Raw genomic sequence first — 6,670 nt, forward strand, 5'->3', positions numbered from 1 at the left:
ACCAAGAGAATGAAATAAAAACTAAAACTTTGAATTGAATTGAATGAAAAGTACCTTGAATGTAAATCGAATCACAAACTATGATCTCTTCGTCTTCCACCCCATGAGTAGTTCTTGATCACCTCCTCAATTGTAGACTCAAGTTGTTCTTGCGGGATCTTAGATAGTTGACCTCCCGCTCCAGCATCAAGATTGGCCCGTGAAATCGGATCAAGACCATCATAGAAGAATCGCATGAGTAGATTCTTGTTGAACTCATGGTGTGGGCATGAACGGATCATCTCCTTGAATCGCTCCCAAGCTTCGGCAAGTGTCTCATCGTTCTTTGCTCAAATGAGGAGATCTTCCTCCTTATGTCCGCAGTCTTCCACTCCGGGAAGTATTTCTTCAAGAATGCCATCGTGACTTCTTCCCATGTAGTGAGGGAATTAGCAGGCAAGCTCTTGAGCCATGACTTTGCTTTTCCGGTAAGAGAGGACCGGAACAAATGCATCTTGATGTAGTCAGGAGAGACATCATTAGTTGTTATCATGGCACAGATCTCAAGAAACCTGTCGAGATGGTCTAGAGGATCTTCATCTGACCCCCACAAAACTGCTCTGCTTTCACCATCCGAGTATACTGAGGGTGAATGCTGAAATTGGTAGTGGTCGTAGGGAGTCGAATTCCACCTTGAAGAACATAGGAACCCGGATTTCCGAAAACCCTAAACAATTGTGGATTTGCTTCACCCATTTCTGATTCAACTTCACTTGATGTACTTGAGATTGGTGAAGAAGGCTCGGAACCCAAAGTCAGATTTCCCAAATTCTTCCGAAGCTTTCGCAACGTACGGTCGATTTCAAGATCTAGAGGCAATGTGGGTGAACCGTGAGTTCTTCTTCTCATGTAACACAACAAAGCTAAGTAGAGGATTAGCAAATAACAACCACAGTTAAAAAGAAAATAAAAGAAAAATCAACTAAGCAAACTAAACTAAAATATATTTCAATCAATAGCACAGCTTCCCCGGCAACGGCGCCATTTTGATAAGAGGTTTTTAGTGTGTCGTTAAGGCACTAAGAACCGCTTTCCAAACAATCTTTATAGTCCTAACAAGCAATCACTAAGAGAATAGTAAGGGCAAGTCAAGGTCGATCCACAGGGAAAAGGATTGATTAGAGTCTATCTAGTCTAGACTACCTAATTGAAAGGTATTTGGGGGTTTAAAGATGTTTGGTAACAATTAAGACTATCTAACAGCTAGAACAAGCAAATATCACGAGTTTAAATATCAAATAAAAGACACTAGAGTTAAGGTTACTAGTATGAATAAGAACGGATGATGATTGTTAATGCGATTGCGAAGCAACAAAGACGATTATGCAAGGTTTAGTTTCCCTCTAAATTACTTGAGTCCTCTCTGAATGGTCCTCAAGAGTAATCACTCAATCAATCAACTAAATCCTCTCTCGAATGGTCTTTAGTTAATTGATTAAGCGATTCAATAAGTTTGGAAAACCCCTAATGAAGGATCCCCTTAATTTCCATCCAATATCTTGGTATAGAAATTAAGTTGATTCTTGGGGATGATAAAAGAGTTCAAAATCCGATTTAAGAACGTTCGAAATCAAAATACCAAAGTATAAATGTGATCAATATCTATCCTAAGGTCTCAAAACACCAAGATCAATGCATAAACTTCTCCATACATCACAATCACATCAACATCATATTTAAACCCTAATTCATACTTTCACCCTAACCCTAGATTATGAAACTACTCACTAATCATGGAGTTAAAGCAATTATACAATGAATCTATGACTAATCTAAGGCTAAACATGATTAAGAAATGATTAAACTAATGAAAAGCGCAATTCATAAACTAAGAGAATGAAGATCTTAAATAATATAAGAACATAAACAAACACCAAGAGAATGAAATAAAAACTAAAACTTTGAATTGAATTGAATGAAAAGTACCTTGAATGTAAATCGAATCACAAACTATGATCTCTTCGTCTTCCACCCCATGAGTAGTTCTTGATCACCTCCTCAATTGTAGACTCAAGTTGTTCTTGCGGGATCTTAGATAGTTGACCTCCCGCTCCAGCATCAAGATTGGCCCGTGAAATCGGATCAAGACCATCATAGAAGAATCGCATGAGTAGATTCTTGTTGAACTCATGGTGTGGGCATGAACGGATCATCTCCTTGAATCGCTCCCAAGCTTCGGCAAGTGTCTCATCGTTCTCTTGCTCAAATGAGGAGATCTTCCTCCTTATGTCCGCAGTCTTCCACTCCGGGAAGTATTTCTTCAAGAATGCCATCGTGACTTCTTCCCATGTAGTGAGGGAATTAGCAGGCAAGCTCTTGAGCCATGACTTTGCTTTTCCGGTAAGAGAGGACCGGAACAAATGCATCTTGATGTAGTCAGGAGAGACATCATTAGTTGTTATCATGGCACAGATCTCAAGAAACCTGTCGAGATGGTCTAGAGGATCTTCATCTGACCCCCACAAAACTGCTCTGCTTTCACCATCCGAGTATACTGAGGGTGAATGCTGAAATTGGTAGTGGTCGTAGGGAGTCGAATTCCACCTTGAAGAACATAGGAACCCGGATTTCGAAATCCCTAAACAATTGTGGATTTGCTTCACCCATTTCTGATTCAACTTCACTTGATGTACTTGAGATTGGTGAAGAAGGCTCGGACCCCAAAGTCAGATTTCCCAAATTCTTCCGAAGCTTTCGCAACGTACGGTCGATTTCAAGATCTAGAGGCAATGTGGGTGAACCGTGAGTTCTTCTTCTCATGTAACACAACAAAGCTAAGCAGAGGATTAGCAAATAACAACCACAGTTAAAAGAAAATAAAAGAAAAATCAACTAAGCAAACTAAACTAAAATATACTTCAATCAATAGCACAGCTTCCCCGGCAACGGCGCCATTTTGATAAGAGGTTTTTAGTGTGTCGTTAAGGCACTAAGAACCGCTTTCCAAACAATCTTTATAGTCCTAACAAGCAATCACTAAGAGAATAGTAAGGGCAAGTCAAGGATCGATCCACAGGGAAAATGGGATTGATTAGAGTCTATCTAGTCTAGACTACCTAATTGAAAGGTATTTGGGGGTTTGAAAGATGTTTGGTAACAATTAAGACTATCTAACAGCTAGAACAAGCAAATATCACGAGTTTAAATATCAAATAAAAGACACTAGAGTTAAGGTTACTAGTATGAATAAGAACGGATGATGATTGTTAATGCGATTGCGAAGCACAAAAAGACGATTATGCAAGGTTTAGTTTCCCTCTAAATTACTTGAGTCCTCTCTCGAATGGTCCTCAAGAGTAATCACTCAATCAATCAACTAAATCCTCTCTCGAATGGTCTTTAGTTAATTGATTAAGCGATTCAATAAGTTTGGAAAACCCCTAATGAAGGATCCCCTTAATTTCCATCCAATATCTTGGTATAGAAATTAAGTTGATTCTTGGGGATGATAAAAGAGTTCAAAATCCGATTTAAGAACGTTCGAAATCAAAATACCAAAGTATAAATGTGATCAATATCTATCCTAAGGTCTCAAAACACCAAGATCAATGCATAAACTTCTCCATACATCACAATCACATCAACATCATATTTAAACCCTAATTCATACTTTCACCCTAACCACTAGATTATGAAACTACTCACTAATCATGGAGTTAAAGCAATTATACAATGAATCTATGACTAATCTAAGGCTAAACATGATTAAGAAATGATTAAACTAATGAAAAGCGCAATTCATAAACTAAGAGAATGAAGATCTTAAATAATATAAGAACATAAACAAACACCAAGAGAATGAAATAAAAACTAAAACTTTGAATTGAATTGAATGAAAAGTACCTTGAATGTAAATCGAATCACAAACTATGATCTCTTCGTCTTCCACCCCATGAGTAGTTCTTGATCACCTCCTCAATTGTAGACTCAAGTTGTTCTTGCGGGATCTTAGATAGTTGACCTCCCGCTCCAGCATCAAGATTGGCCCGTGAAATCGGATCAAGACCATCATAGAAGAATCGCATGAGTAGATTCTTGTTGAACTCATGGTGTGGGCATGAACGGATCATCTCCTTGAATCGCTCCCAAGCTTCGGCAAGTGTCTCATCGTTCTCTTGCTCAAATGAGGAGATCTTCCTCCTTATGTCCGCAGTCTTCCACTCCGGGAAGTATTTCTTCAAGAATGCCATCGTGACTTCTTCCCATGTAGTGAGGGAATTAGCAGGCAAGCTCTTGAGCCATGACTTTGCTTTTCCGGTAAGAGAGGACCGGAACAAATGCATCTTGATGTAGTCAGGAGAGACATCATTAGTTGTTATCATGGCACAGATCTCAAAAACCTGTCGAGATGGTCTAGAGGATCTTCATCTGACCCCCCACAAAACTGCTCTGCTTTCACCATCCGAGTATACTGAGGGTGAATGCTGAAATTGGTAGTGGTCGTAGGGAGTCGAATTCCACCTTGAAGAACATAGGAACCCGGATTTCCGAAATCCCTAAACAATTTGGATTTGCTTCACCCATTTCTGATTCAACTTCACTTGATGTACTTGAGATTGGTGAAGAAGGCTCGGACCCAAAGTCAGATTTCCCAAATTCTTCCGAAAGCTTTCGCAACGTACGGTCGATTTCAAGATCTAGAGGCAATGTGGGTGAACCGTGAGTTCTTCTTCTCATGTAACACAACAAAGCTAAGCAGAGGATTAGCAAATAACAACCACAGTTAAAAGAAAATAAAAGAAAAATCAACTAAGCAAACTAAACTAAAATATACTTCAATCAATAGCACAGCTTCCCCGGCAACGGCCCATTTTGATAAGAGGTTTTTAGTGTGTCGTTAAGGCACTAAGAACCGCTTTCCAAACAATCTTTATAGTCCTAACAAGCAATCACTAAGAGAATAGTAAGGGCAAGTCAAGGTCGATCCACAGGGAAAATGGGATTGATTAGAGTCTATCTAGTCTAGACTACCTAATTGAAAGGTATTTGGGGTTTGAAAGATGTTTGGTAACAATTAAAACTATCTAACAGCTAGAACAAGCAAATATCACGAGTTTAAATATCAAATAAAAGACACTAGAGTTAAGGTTACTAGTATGAATAAGAACGGATGATGATTGTTAATGCGATTGCGAAGCAACAAAGACGATTATGCAAGGTTTAGTTTCCCTCTAAATTACTTGAGTCCTCTCTCGAATGGTCCTCAAGAGTAATCACTCAATCAATCAACTAAATCCTCTCTCGAATGGTCTTTAGTTAATTGATTTAGCGATTCAATAAGTTTGGAAAACCCCTAATGAAGGATCCCCTTAATTTCCATCCAATATCTTGGTATAGAAATTAAGTTGATTCTTGGGGATGATAAAAGAGTTCAAAATCCGATTTAAGAACGTTCGAAATCAAAATACCAAAGTATAAATGTGATCAATATCTATCCTAAGGTCTCAAAACACCAAGATCAATGCATAAACTTCTCCATACATCACAATCACATCAACATCATATTTAAACCCTAATTCATACTTTCACCCTAACCCTAGATTATGAAACTACTCACTAATTATGGAGTTAAAGCAATTATACAATGAATCTATGACTAATCTAAGGCTAAACATGATTAAGAAATGATTAAACTAATGAAAAGCGCAATTCATAAACTAAGAGAATGAAGATCTTAAATAATATAAGAACATAAACAAACACCAAGAGAATGAAATAAAAACTAAAACTTTGAATTGAATTGAATGAAAGTACCTTGAATGTAAATCGAATCACAAACTATATACCTCTTCGTCTTCCACCCCATGAGTAGTTCTTGATCACCTCCTCAATTGTAGACTCAAGTTGTTCTTGCGGGATCTTAGATAGTTGACCTCCCGCTCCAGCATCAAGATTGGCCCGTGAAATCGGATCAAGACCATCATAGAAGAATCGCATGAGTAGATTCTTGTTGAACTCATGGTGTGGGCATGAACGGATCATCTCCTTGAATCGCTCCCAAGCTTCGCAGCAAGTGTCTCATCGTTCACTTGCTCAAATGAGGAGATCTTCCTCCTTATGTCCGCAGTCTTCCACTCCGGGAAGTATTTCTTCAAGAATGCCATCGTGACTTCTTCCCCTTGTAGTGAGGGAATTAGCAGGCAAGCTCTTGAGCCATGACTTTGCTTTTCCGGTAAGAGAGGACCGGAACAAATGCATCTTGATGTAGTCAGGAGAGACATCATTAGTTGTTATCATGGCACAGATCTCAAGAAACCTGTCGAGATGGTCTAGAGGATCTTCATCTGACCCCCCACAAAACTGCTCTGCTTTCACCATCCGAGTATACTGAGGGTGAATGCTGAAATTGGTAGTGTCGTAGGGAGTCGAATTCCACCTTGAAGAACATAGGAACCCGGATTTCCGAAATCCTAAACAATTGTGGATTTGCTTCACCCATTTCTGATTCAACTTCACTTGATGTACTTGAGATTGGTGAGAAGGCTCGGACCCCAAAGTCAGATTTCCCAATTCTCCAAGCTTTCGCAACGTACGGTCGATTTCAAGATCTAGAGGCAATGTGGGTGAACCGTGAGTTCTTCTTCTCATGTAACACAACAAAGCTAAGCAGAGGATTAGCAAATAACAACCA

At 39.0% G+C, this 6,670-nt stretch overlaps 4 non-coding genes across 4 annotated transcripts; all 4 read left to right on the plus strand.

The window, feature by feature from the left end:
- The first annotated feature begins 252 nt into the window (after positions 1–252).
- LOC125494456 (small nucleolar RNA R71) lies at positions 253–358 on the plus strand. Its single transcript, XR_007270705.2, has one exon. It is a non-coding gene; the product is annotated as a small nucleolar RNA R71 (small nucleolar RNA).
- A 1,805-nt stretch (positions 359–2,163) lies between these two features.
- LOC125494455 (small nucleolar RNA R71) lies at positions 2,164–2,270 on the plus strand. The gene has a single exon (XR_007270704.1). It is a non-coding gene; the product is annotated as a small nucleolar RNA R71 (small nucleolar RNA).
- A 1,810-nt stretch (positions 2,271–4,080) lies between these two features.
- LOC125494464 (small nucleolar RNA R71) lies at positions 4,081–4,187 on the plus strand. The gene has a single exon (XR_007270713.2). It is a non-coding gene; the product is annotated as a small nucleolar RNA R71 (small nucleolar RNA).
- Positions 4,188–5,992: 1,805 nt separating this feature from the next.
- LOC125494496 (small nucleolar RNA R71) lies at positions 5,993–6,101 on the plus strand. The gene has a single exon (XR_007270744.2). It is a non-coding gene; the product is annotated as a small nucleolar RNA R71 (small nucleolar RNA).
- Positions 6,102–6,670: the final 569 nt, after the last annotated feature.

The sequence above is a fragment of the Beta vulgaris genome, chromosome 1 (genome assembly GCF_026745355.1).
Source record: "Beta vulgaris subsp. vulgaris cultivar EL10 chromosome 1, EL10.2, whole genome shotgun sequence".
NCBI lineage: Eukaryota > Viridiplantae > Streptophyta > Magnoliopsida > Caryophyllales > Amaranthaceae > Beta > Beta vulgaris.